General features: G+C 40.4%; 1 protein-coding gene across 2 annotated transcripts in view; it reads right to left on the minus strand.

Annotated features, from left to right (window-relative positions):
- LOC144605587 (retinoic acid receptor beta-like) overlaps positions 1–17,505 on the minus strand; it is a 405,202-nt gene extending 387,697 nt beyond the window's left edge. The window contains exon 1 of one of the 2 annotated variants that reach the window (XM_078421038.1): positions 17,366–17,505. The gene's annotated coding sequence lies outside the window, so the exon portion shown is untranslated. The remainder of the gene's footprint in view (positions 1–17,365) is intronic. The other variant, XM_078421021.1, reaches the window with a different exon arrangement.
- Between the last annotated feature and the right edge of the window lie 2,601 nt (positions 17,506–20,106).

Genomic DNA, 20,106 nt, shown 5'->3' on the forward strand with positions numbered 1-20,106 from the left:
CGCTGGGCTGCAAGCTGCCCAAGTCGATGAGTCAATGTCCATAGCGCTGGGCTGCAAGCTGCCCAAGTCGATGAGTCAATGTCCATAGCGCTGGGCTGCAAGCTGCCCAAGTCGATGAGTCAATGTCCATAGCGCTGGGCTGCAAGCTGCCCAAGCGAAATCATGATAGTTAGATCACTCAGACATTTTGTCCATCACTGACACATGGTGCATGAGAGTCAGGACAAGTGAAGCTCTACTGCAACAAACTACAGCAAGGCCCGCACTGCAATTCCAAATGGGCCTGGTGGAGACAGCAATGGCCATTCATGTTTCTGAGACCATGTCTAGGGAAGGAGCCAAACATGGCTCTATCTGGTCCCTTAATGCATTCCGCCTGTCCCTCTATGTACGTATGGTTCTGATTAACTAGCATTAGCAAGTCTAAGGCTGCAGTGCTTACATTCCCCTCATCCCCACACTTCACCTCACCACTTTTCATTAAGAGCCGCAGCCGAGTCAGACAATGGAAAAATAGCAAGGAAACAGATATATTGCAGACACACTGCTATCTATTTCCACACGGGTCCACTCTCAGCTAATTTACAGTCAAGCCAAGTCAATTTTATTTGTATAGCACATTTAAAAACGACCCACGTTGACCAAAGTGCTGTATATCAGTGCAGGTACTAAAAAAGAACATACAATGGCACACAAACATAACAACACATACGTAAACAGTTCACAGCTCCCCCTCAGAGGGCCTCCAATGCTAGGGAGTACAAATAGGTTTTTACAGGGACCAGCATGTGGTAAGATAGAGGGTAGTGTGACCAACAGCCTACTCAGGAGGTTGATTTCTACACCTTATTGTGCGCATTTTGCTCACGTATGCAAATTGTACATGTTAGAGTATTCAAAGTCATTGGTGGAGGGTCTCCCCATCCAGTGGCCACCTTTTGATTTAAACATTTTAAAATCTACAGATACTGGACATAGAATATAGAACATAAAACAGTACGGCACACAAACAGGCTCTTCAGCCCAAAATACCTCTGCCAAACATGTCAAATTAAACTAATTCCTTCTGCTTGCACATGATCCATTTCTCTTCATTCCCTGGATATTCATGTGTCCATCTAAAAGCCTCTTCAATATCACCATCTTCAGCCGTTTCCACCACCACACCTGGTGATTTATTGCTGGCATGCATGATTCTCCGTTAAGGGTCCTACCATTAACTATATACTTTCCCCTAATATTTGACCTTTGAAAGTGCAACATATCACATTTACCCAGAATTAAGCCCCATTAGCCATTTCTCTGCCATATCTGTAACTGATCTACATTCTGCTGTAACTTTTGACAGCCTTCTCCATGGTAAATATAGATGAGAAATATTAATTTAACATCTTGCCCATCCCCTGTGGCTCCACATAAAGTCAAACATCTCGATCTATAATGGGTTTTTTTTCCCGTCTAGTTACTCTTAATATATGCACAGAATCTCTGTTTTTTCCTTTACTTTATCTGTCAAAGCTAGCTCTTGTTTCTTGTTGCCCTCCTGGTTTTCCTCTTGTGTACTACTGCACCCTCTATATACCCCAAGGGATTCACGATCCCAGCTGCCTATACCGGACATAGGCATCCTTCATTTTCTTGAAATAAGCATCAATATCCCTTGTCATCCAGGGTTCTCTACTCCTGCCAACCTTTCAGTCTAATATTGTTTCTATTGTTCAACAATAATGAAATGACAAATGTTCTATGTGAAGTAAGATGTCTACCATGCAATGACCTGGATTTTTAACTAGGCTCTGGGCAATTATGTCGTATGGTTAACATACAACAGCAATGCAAACATGCAGTGATCAGAAGCTAGAGTGATGCTTTTATAATTACAAGACATGCTAATTAAATAATCCTTCTTGTGTTGTGTTTAGTATTAGTAATAACAAAAAAAAGTGATTTTTCATTCACACCTTTCACAGTAAGAATTTGTAAGCATCACTATCGTTGCCAGTTGACTAAAATTCTGATAAAAAATATTAATAATGAGGAGAAGCAGATGTAGCAACTTTGTTTTATCTTAATAGTTTTATCTGCCTACCTAACAGCTTTCCTTTCAACCACATAACCAGCTTTGCATTAGCAATAGCATATGTTTCCTTAGAAAAGCAATGGTTCAGAAGCCTGCAGACACAAGAATGTGACCCACACTGCTGATTCAGTTGAGGAGATGATCTGTTTTGGTTGAGATATTAAATCAAGATCCACTCTGTCACCTAGGTGAATATACAATATCCAATGGCACTATATGAAGAATAACAGGAAGAATCTTTGCTGACAACTCTGACAAATTATCTGGCCATTTATCTCAATATTACTTGTGCCTCCTTGCTATTACCAAGTTGGCTTTTCTATTTCCTTTTCATGAAAGCAGAGATATAACTGAAATGTCCTCATTGACTCTGGGCTCAAGATTGCACCAAGGTTCCAAGAATACAAATTCTGTGGTACTGCATGATCTTAAACGCAATGTTTTAGTTGATGAAATAGATAAGATGGAGTTTTTTAAATCACAGTATTTTGTTTTGGAAATTTGCTTCTTCAAAGTGGTAGTTTAAGTTTAAGAATGTGGTGCTATGTAATTATCATGCAGGCCCAAGTTGAAATCATTAACTGCAGGGTAAAGTGCCCTTGAATTCATATGTGGCAGCTTCAAAATCCAAACAATATTTATAGCACTTGCATTATATTTTTGCATTTTCTCTGTGATCTTGTGACTCTGCAATTGACAAATTAGATGTCATATGAGAACAGTCTTGTGTTGTGAAGTTGTACAGTCATGTATATACATACAAACCATGGAGACAATCGCCCCTATCAATCAAACTATTTTGGCAAAGACAAAAGCCAGGATTAATCCTACCACATCAACCACTCTGAACATAAAAGTAAACATGCTTTTGTCTCATTGAATTGTTTTTAGCACACAAGACTGCTTTGTTTTTATCTCTGTCCAGAGGGACTGCTTATTTATATCCATTGTCTATTGTTTATGAGCTTTACTAATCAGTCCTTCAGCAGCTTTGTCCCCAGTGACCTTGTGCTATTCCTTGCACTCATGTTCACACTCCCCATTGAACCAGAGTTCCTCTGAAATCAGTGAATAAGGAATGAAGCCTCTGTACAGAATGCAATGGCATATACATCTGCATCTGCTTATAACCAACAAAATTTCACAAAGACTTGTTCTGAATTGTTGCACCTGTGATCATCTAGCAACCAACATAGGGGAAGGGACTGCACTGAATGGTAGAAAGCATCCTTGTCAAAACCAATGAGTTGCTCTCTCCTATGATTGGTATTGATGTCAAGAGGTTGACTGCCACACTACACAACAATGCTGTCAAACAATAAAGGTTCATAGCAAAACCATAGAAAATCTAAACCACTTCCCATTCCTCAGCAGCCACCACTCAGTGAAGGCACACGTAGATGAGGAAATTCAGCATCACCCTCAGGGTACCATGAAAATCTTCATTCGATTTAAAAGGAAAGATTTCAAACCTGGTACAAAACTCATGGTAAACTAGGCAGTAGTGAGCACTGGCAGTGCTGCTGCGATCCAGGCAACCTGCAGCAGTCTTCTGAAGGCCCCGAGAAAATATCCTCAATGTTGTCCCCACAAAATCCTCCAAATCCACAGGAGCAGGGGACCAAGTACACCATTCACAAACTGCCCACCTACCAGCCACTAGCAACCCCATCTGTGGAAGGCATTGCAGTTCCAATATCGGTTTCATGAGTCATCCAAGAACCCACAAAACCTGAGTGAAAGCAGGGCATCCTCAATCCCAAAGAATGAATGAATGAATGAATGAATAAGTTTATTGGCCAAGTATGTGCATATACAAGTAATGTGCCTTGGTGCTCCGCTCACAAATGGCAACACAAACATACAGTTGACAATGAAGAAGCAATTAAGAACCAAAAAAGAGAGAAAAAAGTAAAATAAAAGGACAAGGAAGAGTCCATTTATGTCTTTGCTGCCCCAACAACTTCAATTTGAAGGAATACTAATCCACTAGTTAATAGAAAGAGATCAGGGCAGGCAACAGAATGAGGTAACTAGTCAGAGAACACCATGCTGTGTCTTTGATCAGCAAGAACTAGAGTTATCCATTCTTTAATTGCCAAGTCTACCACACCATTTAGAATCATAGAGTCATACAACACATAAGCAAGCCCTTCACCTAGCTCATCTATACCAACCTAGATGCCCTATCTAAGCTAGCCCCATTTGTCTGCATTTGGACCTGAATCACTCTAAACCTTTCCCATCCATGTACCTGTCAAAGTATCTTTTAAATGCTGTTATTGGACTTGCCTCAACTATCTCATCTGGCAGCACATTTCATATACCCACCAAACATAGTTTAAAAGTTCTCCTCAGGTTCATATTACATTTGTCCTCTCTCACTTTACATCTATGTCCTCTGGTTCTTGACTCCCCCTACTCTGGGTAAAATAATCTATGCATTCATCCTATCTATTCCCCACATGATTTCATGTACCTCTATAAGACCATCCCTCAGCCTCAAAGTAATAAAGTCCTAACCTGGCCAACCTCTCCCTATAGCTCAGTATTGAATAAGGCCCTGGAGAGTCAGTCCATGTGATGTTGTTGGAGTTGGCGATAACCAGGTTACTGGCTCCCCTCCAGTTCAGGTGCAACCCATTCCTCTTCTACAGGTTACTTCTGCTCCAGTAAAGATTCCGATAGTACAAAAATCTGAATCCCTGCCCCCTGCATCAACCCTTCAGCCACACATTTATCTGTCCTATCTCCTGGTTCTACCCTCAGCAGCACCAGAAGCAACCCAGATATTACAACACTCAATGTCCTGTTTTTTGCCAAACTCTCACTATTCACTTCACAGGACTCATCCCATTTCCTACCCATGTCTTTTCTATCAACAACTGTCAGCTGTCCCCCCTCCACCTTCCACTTGAGAATGTTTGGTAGACAGTGACAGCCTGGATCCTGGCATCAGGAAGGCATCACACCATCCTGGAGTCACATTGGCTGCCACAGTATCTACTGTATGTCACCCTAGCCAACCAGCTTCCTATCATAATCAATTTCCAGACTTCACCCTTCCTACTGCTCCTCAGAGACAGGCCCATCAACACAGACAGGACTGCAGCTGCTCTCCACAGCCAGGTTATCCCCCACAGCAGTATTCAAAGGGGCCTACCCTGTTGTCGAGGGGAATGGCCACAGGGGATTGCTGCACTCACTGCCTATTGCCTTTCCCGGTGGTCACCCATTTACCTTCTGCCTGTGCCCTAGGCATGACCACCTCACTGTAAGTCCAGTCTCCCAGATGACCCTGAGATCATCCAGTTCCCTAACACAGCCATAAGGAGTTGCAGTTGGACACACCTCACAGACACAGTGCTCAGGGACACTGGAAGTCTCACTGACTTCCCACATCCTTCAGGAAGAGCATATCACTACCATCTTCACTGCACTCAACCAAGCAGGATTTACAAAAGAAAGAAATACACAGATTATGTCATCACACCAACACTCTAAGCCAAATCATCAGCACTTCAACTCCACACAGCCCCTCCCATATGGTGTTCCATTCATTTATTCACAAAATGCTGGAGTAACTCAGCAGGTCAGGCAGCATCTCGGGAGAGAAAAGGGGTGACGTTTCCGGTCGAGACCCTTCTTCAGACTGAAACGTCACCCATTCCTTCTCTCCCGAGATGCTGCCTGACCTGCTGAGTTACTCCAGCATTTTGTGAATAAATCGATTTGTACCAGCATCTGCTGTTATTTTCTTATACTACTTGGTGTTCCATTCATGCCTGCTTTCCCTTTATACACTCATTTGCAGTCACTCCAGGATGCTGACTGGTTTCAGCTGCTCAACTGAAACTGACCTCATTAACTGTTGCCCTTTTAAAAGTCCCACTGTTCTGTTCAAGCTTTATTATGGAACTGGAATAAACCATCTCCATGGGGCCGTGATGAAGATTCTGTAATGTTGGCTGATATAATTGTTCTTCTGAGGAGAACTGTGTTGGTCTATTGCTTGATTAATGTGGCAGTATTTGTCCTAAAATAGACATGGTGTGCACTGAATAGAAATGTGCAGTATTATTTCAGTTGGCACTTGCCAACAAGTCTTTGTGTACACCTGTATTTTAATCTGTCAACCATTATTAATGTCAAATTAATCATGATCAATCAATATTTTCTGGAGGAACCAATTTTGATTTAACGTGTCATTTCACCACTGGAATGGGCATATGCATTTTTCTGACACGCATGAATTTTCAGAAAAAATAAATTACAAAAATACAATAATCAGGTGTCTCATGATGGTGCAGCCAACAAACATCCAGGCTCCATTCTGGAATGTAAGTTAATTAAAACATAACTTTGCTGACCATTCCAGCACAGAACATTCATAATTCATGTGTATATCCAATGACAATGGCTAATTGCATGTCTATAACAATACATTTGCTTTATTAGGCTATTAAAACAATTCCATTGAACATTGTGAACAAAATAATTACTGCTGGCAGTGCATGTCAAGGGACCATTTTTCCAATAGATGTTTTAATCGTTAGTTGCATTGGGAAGATGTATGGTGAGGGTGGCAAGGGCACTACAAAATGTTCAATATAGGAGGAAAGGAAAGTCACTCACTGATGGTATTTGAAAACACAGTTGCAGCTTTGTTAGAAAAATGTTATAAAATAGTGAAAACTAATGGAGAAACCAACTGAGGAACTGTCTACATGAACTAAAGTTATGCCATTTTAAAAATATGCAATGTGCTGACCCAGTCACACCTCGGATATTTCATCCAGTTGTGATAGACAATAGACAATAGGGGCAGTAGGCCATTCGTCCCTTCGAGCCAGCACCGCCATTCAATGTGATCATGGCTGATCATTCACCAGTACCCTGTTCCTGCCTTCTCCCCATACCTCCTGACTCCACTATCTTTAAGAGCTTTATCTAGCTCTCTCTTGAAAACATCCAGAGAATTGGCCTCCACTGCCTTCTGAGGCAGAGAATTCCACAGATTTACAACTCTCTGAGTGAAAAAGGTTTTCCTCATCTCCGTTCTAAATGGCTTACACCTTATTCTTAAACTGTGGCCCCTGGTTCTGGACTCCCCCAACATTGGGAACATGTTTCCTGCCTCTTATATGTCCAATCCCTTAATAATCTTATATGTTTCAATAAGATCCTCTCTCATCCTTCTAAATTCCAGCATATACAAGCCTAGTCACTCCAGTCTTTCAACATACGACAGTCCTGCCATTCCGGGAATTAACCTAGTGAACCTACGCTGCATGCCCTCAATAACAAGAATACCCTTCCTCAAATTTGGAGACCAAAACTGCACACAGTACTCCAGGTGCGGTCTCACTAGGGCCCTGTACAACTGCAGAAGGACCTCTTTGTTCCTATACTCAAATCCTCTTGTCATAAAGGCCAACATTCAATTGGCTTTCTTCACTGCCTGCTGTACCTACATGCTAACTTTAAGTGGCTGATGAACAAGGACACCCAGATCTCTTTGTATTTCCCCATTTCCTAACTTGACACCATTCAGATAATAATCTGCCTTCCTGTTCTTTCCACCAAAGTGGATAACCTCACATTTATCCAAATTAAACTGCATCTGTCATGCATCCGCCCACTCACACAACCTGTCCAAGTCACCCTGCATCCTCATAGCCTGATCACTGACACAAAGAAAAACATGATATCCTTATATGCAATAATATACAAAGCCATGAAGCTGGACTCTGATTTTGGAGAAACTGAGGCCCTTGAGTCTTGAAGTCAGATAAATAGGATTTACATTTTGGTCAATAATGCTATATGCCACGTATGCAAAGTATTGCAATATTTAAATGTGTCCAAACCAATTTACTAATAATGAAATGTAAGTGAGGTTTTTGTTTGCCCAACAGAGAATGCTGTAAGTCTATATCCATTTGCTGGGAGTGCAAAGGCTAAGTTACTCATGCAAGCGATACTGTTCCACTTTAACCAATAGAGAATACTGATGAGATTCATATCAATTGATATTGTTGTAATATTGGTTTATTATTGTCACATGTGCCACAGTACAGTGATAAAATGTGTTTGCATGCTATCCAGTCACATCATATTATACATGAGCATAATCAAGCCTTATACACATACTACAAATAGTGCAAAAAGAAAAATAACAGAGTGCAGAATATAGTGTTGCAGAATTATTGTGTTACAGTTGCAAAGATAGTGCAGATTAAAAAAAGTGCAAGGACCACAATGAGATGGATTTGGAGATCAGGTCTACACCCTTTAGCTTATGTTCAATAGCCTGATAATACCGGGGAATAAGCTGTTCCTGAATCAGGTGGTACATGCTTTCAAGCTCATGTATTTACTGTCCCAATGGGGGAAGAGGGAATAACTGGGGTATAAATGGTCCTTGATTATGTTGGTTGCTTTCCCAAGACAGCATTAAATGTAGAAAGAGACAATGAGAATGAAGAAGGGTCTCGACCCAAAATGTCACCCATTCCTTCCATCCAGAGATGCTGCCTGTCCCGCTGAGTTATTCCAGCATTTGTGTCTATCTTTGATGGGGGTGAGGCTGGATTTTGTAATGGGCTGGGCTGCACAAACAACTCTCTGCAATTTCTTGCAGTCTGAGGCAGAGCTGTTGCCAAAACATGCTGTGATGCATCTGAATGGTTTGCTTCTGGCGCATCTGTAAAAATGGGTAAGAGTTTTTAGAAACATGCCAACCTTCTGAGTTGTTTTGTAGCTTCAATATGGTTGGACCAGTTGATGATATTTTCACCCAGGAACTCAAAACTCTTGACCATCTCCATTTTGGCACAAGAAAGGAAACAATAATTGACCTAAATCTCCTGAGTTTGGGAAAACAAACCAAAGGTTTATACTACCGCAGGCAATCTTCCAATCATCTGCCAGCATTTTAAAGATGTCGGAACCACAGTAAAATGGTGCAGGCAATGTTTATGCTGTTTCTTTGTTTGGCTATATGTTACAAATTTAAATTTCATTTGCCACTGCTTACATAGTTTATCCAACTAACTGTCCAATTCATGATTGCTCCTGGTTTGATCATCATCTGCAAATACAATAATTTTATATTGAAAATCAAAATTACATGGAAAAATCTGAAACAGAAATAGTGCTCCAACACTCTATTCTGGACATCCACCCAGTCATTTCCCCCACTGTTCCGTAACTCTAATTTAAAGTCATTGCTGTCTACTGCAGGGTAAAAAAGTCTAAACAAAAAAAACACTCTAAAAGTTTTCTTCTGGCCTCTGCTCTATATTAGTGCAAACACGAGGAACCCATGCATGGCTGCAATTTTCATTCATTTCTCACAGGTGTACATTTATTTTTAAAGCTGCTGCTAAAGATTCAATATGCACGAGTAAAGAGACTAGACTAGGCAAGAGGTATCTCTATCTACGTACAATACTTCATGCCAAAGAAATAAACTGTAAATTATAAGTGGAACTTAATGCTAGTTCTAGTATGGGCAAACTCTTTACTGAATTCAATTAAAACCTTTTGCCTAAATTGGGATGGTGAATATTGTTACAATCCACCTACTGCATTACATTGCGGACTCAAGCAATAATTATAGTACAACCTGCTGCCTGAATTCTAAAAATCCGCTCCTTCCGTTTCCAGGAACAAAATGCAATCAGTGGACAAAAGATAAATGTACTATAAGATTCTCATAATACCACCAAAAATTGATCCAGATGCCTGTCCATTGCAACATAAAGCAAAGGAACATATCTATCAATGGAGCTTCATATTGCAGTTATCTGTTAAAATTTGGTTAAATAAACTGGGTATTTGGTTATTTTTAATGTTGTTCAGCTTAGCCTATGATATATATTAATCAGAGAAAGACAATTTTACAGGACTCTTGTAATGTTATAAGTTGATAAAAGCAAAGTATTGGTAGTAAGATGGAGGTGTCGACCTTAAAGATTAAGATTGAAATTCTCAAGATTATTATTTTTGTGGTTACAATGCAGGGAAATACAATAAACATTAAGAACGATTTCTTCTCATTATCACCAGCAAATTCAGTATATATATTCATCAAATATGTTTAATGGTCACTATGCCGAAGCACTATCAATGAGCAGCACCTAGCTGAAGGCTGAGGTCAGAATATTAGCATCTTGGGGTGACATTTCAGCTTCACTACATGAGCATTAATTAGGGAGAATATATTGCCTCTCATTGCAGCTTCTGACCAATTATTATCCACATACAGATAATGAAAAACATTTATGACATTGCAAGCAAATAATCTTCTTTTCCAGATAAATATCGTGCATTAATATCTAAATTTAAGCCCTCATAGTCAGAGAATAATAGAGGCATTTGGCACGGAAACAGGCATTTAATGTCTATGCCAACCAAGTGGCATTCTGGGCTAGTCCCATTTGATCACATTTGGCACATATCCCTCTAAATCCTTCCTATCTATATATCTGTCCAAATGTCTTTTGAAAGTTGTAATTATTCCTCTGGCTGCACATTCCAGTTAAGGATGTCCTGTTATGGGTCATTCCAGTTATGAATAGTTGTCACTGAGGTCTCTCTTAAATCTCTCCCCTCTTACCTTCTGCCTATTGCCTCTCTTTTTAGAATACACTACCCTGGGAAAAAGACAATGGACATTCACTTTATTCGTCTCTCATGATTTCTGCATCTTAATGTCACCCATCAGCCTCCTACGCTCCAATGAAAAACATCCCAGCCTATCAAGTCTCTCCCTACAACTCAAGACCGTAAGCCCAAGTAACGTCCCAGTTAGCCTCTTATTCACCTTTTCCAGATTATTAACATCCTTCCTAGAGCTTGTGACTTGTACAAATGCATCATGATATCCTATCCTTTGTACTCAAAGTAAGGGAAACCTCAAGGGCGGCTCGGTGGTGCAGCGGTAGAGTTGCTGCCTTACAGCGTCAGAGACGCGGGTTTGATCCTGTCCACAGTTGCTGGCCAGACAGAGTTTGCACTTTCTCCCTAAACAGAGTTTGCACTTTCTCCCTATGACTGGTTTTCTCTGGGTGCTTTGGTTTCTTCCCACAGTCCAAAGACATATAGGTATGTAGGTTAATTAGGCTAATTGGCTTGTGTAAACTGTAAATTATCCCTGGTGATCGCTGGTCGATGTGGTCTCAGTGGACTGAAGAACCTGCTTCCACAGTGTTATATCATATCATATATATACAGCCGGAAACAGGCCTTTTCGGCCCACCAAGTCCGTGCCGCCCAGCGACCCCCGCACATTAACACTATCCTACACCCACTAGGGACAATTTTTACATTTACCCAGCCAATTTACCTACATACTTGTACGTCTTTGGAGTGTGGGAGGAAACCGAAGATCTCGGAGAAAACCCACGCAGGTCACGGGGAGAACGTACAAACTCCTTACAGTACAGCACCCGTAGTCAGGATCGAACCTGAGTCTCCGGCGCTGCATTCACTGTAAAGCAGCAACTCTACCGCTGCGCTACCGTGCCGCCCGATAACTACCGTTATCTCTAAAGTCTAACCACAACTACCCTTTGATTATGGGCTAGTGGAATCAAGGGATGTGGGGAGAAGGCAGGCACGGGTTATTGATTGTGGATGATCAGCCATGATCGCAATGAAGGGCTCAAAGGGCCGAATGGCCTCCTCCTGCACCTATTTTCTATGTTTCTATATTTTCTATGACTCCTTCCTTAAAACCAATTTTAATAATATAATATATTCCTTTATTCGCCCCACACCGGGGAAATGTACAGTGTTACAGCAGCAAAGTGGATAGCAAGAGAGCAAGAGATCATTCATTATAAATAAAAGATATATAAATTGTCATCAGTTTTCTGCGTGTTCTTAGCTGTTATTGTTGACTCGTCTGCTGGGAGCAGTGCTGTTTGTGCAGTCTCACAGCAGCGGGATGGAAGGACCTCCTATATCTCTCCTTCACGCACTTGGGGTGAAGGAATCTGTCACTGAAGGAGCTACTCAGTGCAGTGACAGTGTCCTGCATGGGGTGGGAGTTGTTGTCCAGCAGCGATGTTAGCTTTGCCATCATCCTCCTCTCTCCCACCACCTGTACTGAGTCGAGGGAGCAACCCAGGACAGAGCTGGCACTCCTTTTAAATCGAATTAACTAATTCACCTTGGATTCCATGTAATCTATCCTTCCAGACTAGCTTACCACATGCAACCTTGTCAAAGGCCTTACAAAGTCATAGACACAACGTTGACAGGGTCTGAGGAACTCACCTATCCATTTCCCACCACAGATGCTGTTTGACCCACAGTGAGGAGGTGACTGGAGGAGACTCACTGTGATGGATGTTTCTTTTTTTTGTTTTGTGTTGGTTTATGATTGTGTGTGTTATTGCTTATTTTTATTGCTCTTATTGTTGGACTGTGGATAACGGAATTTTGTCCAAAAGACTTGTTTTTTTTGGATGACAATAAAGGTTATTCTGATTCTGAATCTGATTTCCTCCAGAATTTCGTTTTTTGCTCAAGATTCCAGCACCTGCAGTCTTTTGTGTCTCCATACCAATGACCTTGTGAGACTGCAAGACTGGGTTAGTCAATAGACGATGATAGCAGATGATAATAGAATTAAAAATATTTACATAGGTATAATTCAATATCAAAAACAGACATCAATCAGGAGACAAAATCGTAACAAATGGCAATTAGATTCAATCTAAATTTCTGTTCTCTGTTCAAAGGGCAGCATGGAGGCACAGAGGTAGAGTTGCTGCCTTACAGCGCCAGAGACCTGGATTCGATCCTGACTATGGGTACTGTCTGTATGTAATTTGTACATTCTCCCCGTGACCTGTGTGTTTTCTCCGGTTGCTCTGGTTTCTCCCCACACTTCAAAGACGTACCGGTTTGCAGGCTAATTGGCTTGGTAAAATTGTAAATTGTCCCTTGTGTTAGTGTGCGGGGATTACTGGCCGACGTGGACTTGGTGGGCCGAAGGGCCTGTTTCCACTCTGCATCTCTAAACTAAACAAAACTAAATGTTGACAGAAACTTACAGACTCTAGGTAAAAGCAATGTGCAGTGTTTGCTCATTTTTTCACAGTGACTATGGCTCGTAGCAGATGATCAGGATAATTATATCCTCATTGGATAAGGAGGGAAGTTATATGCTCAATGCTTTGAGCAAGATAATTTTACTAAATTTCTAACTGATTTCTAGGATGGCTCACTGAACCAAATCCAGAACTGAATGCCAGAGTAAATTTTTTCACACAGAGGGTAGTGGGTATATAGAATGAGCTGCCAGAGGAAGTAATTGAGGCAGGTAATATAACAGCATTTCACAGTCCTTTGGGTACTTGGATAGAAAAGGTTTTGAGGGATCTGAGACAAACGCAGGCAGATGGGACTAGTTTAGATGGCATATTTTGGGATATTTTGGTTGGCATGGGCGAGTTGGACCAAAGGACCTGTTCCATTCTGTATTACTCCATGACTCTCTGACAGTCACCAAACATTGAGTGCTTCATGGTCAGCATGGATATAAAGGCCCAACAGCCTGTATCTCTGATGCATCTCTCTAAATCAGCATCTCGACAGCCATAATAGTCCATGTAATGGATTTGGTGACAAGAAGCCCCATTTTCTCAGAACAGAAAGCAATCAGTGGCTGCATAAAACAGTAAGGGAAACCTCATTATCTTCATGGTGACGAGAATGAAGTGCCAGGCAAACAGACTTTAATCATATCCAAATACTACAGGACAGCACAATATTGCCAGACCGGGTGCCATGCCAGCTTACTGTCACCAGATTTTAGTGCCAGGACACTTACTATAATGAGGACTGAGTTTGAGGACAGATAACTTTAATTGGCGTTGCTCAACATAAACAGAACTGAATGCCAGGATTACACATCGCTAACCCGCAACAATTGCTGAGGCGGCTCATGCTGATCAGAACTCAGTTCCAGGCAGTTTCACTCTAACATAGAGTATAAAGACAACACTGGAAAACAGAACTCAAATCCAGATGCAAGAGACTGCAGGTGCTTTGCTCCAGAATTTGAATCCACATACTGAGCTGATGCATGGAGTCAGTCGGAAAACCCTTTTTCTCGTAATAATAATTGTAATGGTGATGCTGTTAAATTTAGCATGAGTAAAGCAAAGGACAATGATAAAACTGGAGTAAAGATTCTAAAAGCAAAATAATTGCATGTTAAAAATATGAAATAAATCACGAAATGCGGGAAGGACTCAGGAGATCAGGCAGCATCAAAGGAGAGAAAAATAAGTCAATGCTCAAAGCTCATTGCCTTCTCATCATTACAGTTGGTTTCAGCCATCTGAAATATTGACTCTTCTCTCTCCGCAGATGGCGTCTCACTATTGGGTATTTCCAGCATTATAGAGAAAGCTCCAAATTAGAAGAAGGCAAGTTTTATTAGACTTAGATGTGACTTACTGAAAGCAGAATGGGACCAGCTACTTCAAGCTAAATCAGTTCCCTGAGCAATTGAAGCATTTAAGATTGAGATTCAAAATGTTCGGTGTAAACAAAGCGCTCATGAAAGAACACATTAGCGTGCCAAATCTCGAGCCTCCTGTAACTCAACATGCATAAAGGCCAAGAAAATAACATTTATGTCAGACATGGAGATTTTATACAGCAGAAAGTTGGAAGAGTGTAAGAAATATAATTCCAAAGACATTTTGTAATTACATACAGGGTAAAAGAAAGAGACCAATCGAGTTAATTGTGTGTGAAAGCAGAGGCTGAATATTTTGCGACTGTGTTCACTAAAGAGGTGAATATGACGCCAGCATTGTAATAATGCAAAGGAGTGTGAAATATTGGCTGGAGCAACCATAGTAAAAGGGAAGCAATAAAGGCTCTACTTATGTTTGAAGGTGAATAAATGACCAGATCCAGATGAAATATATCCCAGCTATTTAAAAGAAGTAAGGGAAGAAATTGCAGAGGTTCGGACTACAATTTTTCTTATCCTCCCTTGCCATAGGATTAACTCCGGAGGATTAAAGGACTGAAGGACCATTGAAACTTTATCATTGTTTAAAAATGAAGGAAAGGATAAACCATGTAATTACAGGATTGGTGGTTTAAATTGTGTGGTGGGAAAATGATTGGAATCCATTCTAAGGGACAGTGGAAGGGGGTGAACTTGTGTCTTTCCATAGCAGCAGCAGCAGCAGCAGCAGTCTGAGAGTCAGAACAGAATGTCCTCTTCTTGCTATTTGCTAGCCTTGCATCTGACATTTTCATCCATACTTTCAGGCCCAAGGGATACATTGGATTGACCTGATTCTCACCTTCACAGGTTCAGGTGGCATAGGCTTCATGTGAGCTGCTTGGTTTGTGGCCTGACTGGGGCTGGGAAAAAACAGTAAACTACCACAGGCAAATGGACGCACGCAGTAAATTATGAAGAAAGTGAAGATTTTTCCCGTCACCATGGCAATAGAGAAAATAGCTGCTTAATTTGTTTTCCCATCCTGAACTGTCAACTGGGACAATTTTGTACAACTATTAATTAGTTTTTGCCACTGATCAATAAATACAAAGCATGAAATAGATAGTTTACCAGCAGCCCTTTGAATCATGCAGTTCTGCTAGACTGAGCTATACAAATAAAATGATGACTATTAATAGGTTAAAATAAAAAGACGAAGGAATACAACAGACTAAATGAAAAGTATGAATTGCAGTCTGCACATTATGAATTATGGAAAGTATAGACCAGACGTTAGCTTACTAAATTCTACAAATTCTGGTTTATTATTTGGTATCCTATCTTGAATAGACCGTTTAAAGACATTGCAGATATCTTCTACTCATTGGTGCCAAACATAAAGAATACTTTTTATAATAGCAAGGAAGTTATGAAAAAAAACTTCCTAATGTAATTTTAAAGTAACAAGAGAAAAAAATCATTGATGTAAAATTGAATGTTCCACATAGAGCTTGCAACTCCAACATGTGATAGAAAGTCAGTCATATATTGATCAAGTTTTTTTAATGTTCATTTCATTCATAAATTGATTTTACAATACCCTACAGATGGAAGAGAACTCGCAACAAATTCCATTGTCTCTATTCTAACAAACTTATACTTAATTTAGTTGCTGTATTAATAGACATATCATGAAGGAACCTTTCAGTCTCAAATCTGTAGTTACGAGATTATAGTTTCTCCTATCTTTCCAATGGCAATGACTATGCAAAACTGAGTACAACTTGAAAGTGCTCTACAGAATCCATTTGACAAGGTTCCTTATTGAAACAAGGAACTGCAGATGCTAATTCACGCAAAAGGACACAAAGTGCTGGAGTAACTCAATGGGTCAGACAGCTTCTTTTTAGAACATGGATAGGTGATGTTTTGGGTCTGAAGAAGGGTCCCGCCTGAAACGTCACCTATCTATGTTCTCCAGAGATGCTGCCTGACCCGCCGAGTTACTCCAGCACTTTGTTCCCTGAGAAGGTTCATTGTTTGACTCGATAAAAAGGAAGACAACAATTCTACACTTTATAAAGATAAATTCTACACGCAAGATTTTAGTCTCCACAAGACGTATAACATTTTCAAATTGGAAAAAATTGAAGATCCCTTCTTGTCTGAATAGTTAAGGCAAAGTCCTCAAGTAGTACATGACACACCAATGATGGTGTCATATCTGCGGACATTGTGAAAGGTTATCCGTATATTCACTAAAGCTTGATCCCAGGATAATTGGATTCCATTACTCTTTATCCTTCTGCTAAATTTAAAAGACAATTAAAACCAGGATTGGATTGTTTTGGAGTTCTTGTCTTTTACCAAGGATTATTGAAATAGCAAAGCATTCTGGAATTTGGGGACAATAACCAGATCTCACTATTTAAATGTATCACAAAATTGTGAGCTCTACTAATCACACCGCAGGATTGAATAGTATTTGTTTTACAATCTGCTACAATGCCACTTGAGAATAACTAAAATCAGTTGGAAATTAAAATATGGAACTGCACATATCATATTGTGCTGTCCAGAAATACTTACATTTTGATAACTGTAAAGAACACAAGTACATTGTCAAAAACACACAGCTAAAACCAAGATTCTCTTAAAATATTACATGGACAAGATGGAGTTAATTTGTACTTGTAATATATGACTAAGCAAAACTTGTTTTCACTAATATAGACGTGAGAAATGAAATAATCACTCATGGGTTAATTAAGGTTGCCAAAATGAAAAATGCATCTCACCAGACTGAAGGCATCTTGACTGGGAATGAAAAGATTTTGAAATACCAAGAGTCTTCATGCTGGTGCTTGCCAATAATCCCTTTAGGTCTGTAATCAGCAATGCTTTTTCACCAACTGTCACTAAGACAGAGAGCTCCAAGCCTACATGTAGCAAGAGAGAGGTGCCCTCGTTTCTGTTATCAAATCAGTTCTCCATAAAGCCAGAAGGAAAAATCAATTCTCTCATTACTAAACAGCAGTGAACTGCCTGGTGAATCTTTAGCCTGCGTGAACAGGAACTCAGAGAGTGGTAAAGCATTGCCACATTTTTTGAGCAGAAGTAAACCCCCATGTAAATGTAGACTCATTTTACACTAAATTGAATGACCGCCAAAAAATGTTTTAAAAACAACTTGAATGCTTTGCCTCCTAACACCGTACAAATGATTATGTACACAGCAACACAATCCCAAAGACTGTAAGACAGGACATTTTTTAAATCTTATCAGCACACTGCCAGAGAGTGATACAAACTGAATTAACTATGATGACACATTTAGCTTTCATGATGAGACATTTTTGAAGAACTTCTTTATATACACACCATTTATAAGATTGGTTCAGTTGTAACTGAAAATTAACCAAATTGAAGTAAGGACTTCAAAAGGGGTAATCTTTCAATATGCATGTCAGCAAAATCAAGGAAACATAGTGAAGCTCTGTGGACAGAATCAGTGTTTGCATCTGAATGCAAAAAAATAAACGTCACAGAATTAGTAGCAATTATATCCTAATAAAATAACAGATTTCCTAGAGGTTTCTTGATAGTAATCCAATTGAATAAGATTCTGTTTGCGAACTGCTCAAGCTTTGTTCTTCCTTATATGAACCATTTGATTGCTATATTGCCTTACATTATTCTCAATGTTTTCCATTCCATTTCTTTTTCTCATTCTATTCATTATAATTAGATTACATTCTGATAAAGGGATAGTCTTCTACATCCTTCTTCAAACAGCCTCATGCACAGTTGTGAAAAACAAAGCAAATCGGCTCCACTGGCACCACCAATCTTCTGAGCTTGGCAGATTAAAGAGTTTCACTTCAGCATGTCATTCTAAAGGTGATCCAGCCAGCTGTAAGAGAAGGCTCGGCATAGAAAAAAGCAGGTACTGCAATGTTCAAATGTTGCATTGAACGCCAGGGCCATCTGGATGGAGAGCAAGGGAGATACCTGCAAGTCAGGGGAGAGGTTGCAGGAGGTTCTCCAGTCACTTATCCCTCACTGACAACAATAGGCTGGCACTGGACATTGAGACTACATCTCCTGACTTCCCTGGTACAGGACGTGCTGGTCATTTTAGGAGCAGTCACAGTAGAATTTGACATCTTCGTTCGGCTGAGAACAATGAAAATGTCGGTTGTGACATTTTGAGACATCTACCCCAAATGGATGAATGTCCACATCCATCTCCTCTCGCACAAACATCTCTCTACAATCTGCTCCAATGGAACCTCTCACACTATTCAATATCATCACTGACTTTTTAACTCAGCATAACTTCACCATACGAGCCCCATCGTCTTTGATTCCTTTAATATCAGAAATCAGATCACCATTCAGAAGAGGCATTAAGCCAAAGCTTCTTAGAACATCTTCAGAGATGAGTTTGGGTACATCTCTCATCATCCCAGGTAATATTTGGATCTCAATCACAAACTAAAACCAAATAATGTAGTTGCACATTCTAAAGCAGTGTGCAATTCATCTGCAAAGTTTAAACATTGCAACACTGATCACATTTCAAAGGTACTTAATTGATTACAAAGCACTTTGGGAGGTACTGGGGTCATTAAATTTGCAACACAAATGATTTTTTCAATAGTTGTACTGACACCTGGAGACGGTTCTCTTGAGACAATAAACTAGTCCTCAATGTTACAGGAATAGAAATAGTCTTTATGATTGAAACAAAAATCAAATTTTCATTGATTTGTATTTGAAAATACAAAGCTGACACAAGCTGCAGGTACTGCAACACACACAGCTCAGATTTGTATCTACTCAGTATATTAAAGTATCATATCTGGATACAAGGAACTACAAGGCCTACATGATCTTCCGGTTGCTAACCATTTTAGCTCCTCTTCCCATTCCCACACTGTCCTTTCTGTCTTGAGCCTCCTCCATTGCCAGAATGAGGCCACACGCAAACTGGAGGAAAAGCACCTCTTATTCCACTTGTGTAACTTACAACCCAATGGATGAACATTCAATTCTCCAATTTTAGGTAACTACAACACCATTCCCCTCTACCTCCCTCCCCAAACTTGCCAGACCTTTCCCCCCACCCCCCTCCCCTGTGCCCAACCTGGACTTGCACCTATTTCTGCCTTCCCTCTCTCCTTTCACCTACATTCCTTTTTCTAGCTTCACAATTTGCAACTCTTCAATCCTTTTGTTATACACCTCTGATGTTTTCATCTCTGGCCATTGTCCACCATCTGCCTATAAACTATGCTCTCCCCCCCCCCCCCCCAACCCCCCCTCACCTTTATCAACCTATAACTTACATAGAAACGTAGAAAATACGGAGGAAGCCATTCAGCCCTTTGAGCCAGCACCACCATTCATTGTGATCATGGCTGATCATCCACAATCAGTAACCTGTGCCCAGCTTCTCCCCATATCCCTTGATTCCACTAGCCCCCAGAGCTCTATCTAACTCTCTCTTAAATTCATCCAGTGATTTGGTCTCCAC

This window comes from Rhinoraja longicauda, chromosome 2 (genome assembly GCF_053455715.1).
Source record: "Rhinoraja longicauda isolate Sanriku21f chromosome 2, sRhiLon1.1, whole genome shotgun sequence".
Lineage (NCBI taxonomy): Eukaryota > Metazoa > Chordata > Chondrichthyes > Rajiformes > Arhynchobatidae > Rhinoraja > Rhinoraja longicauda.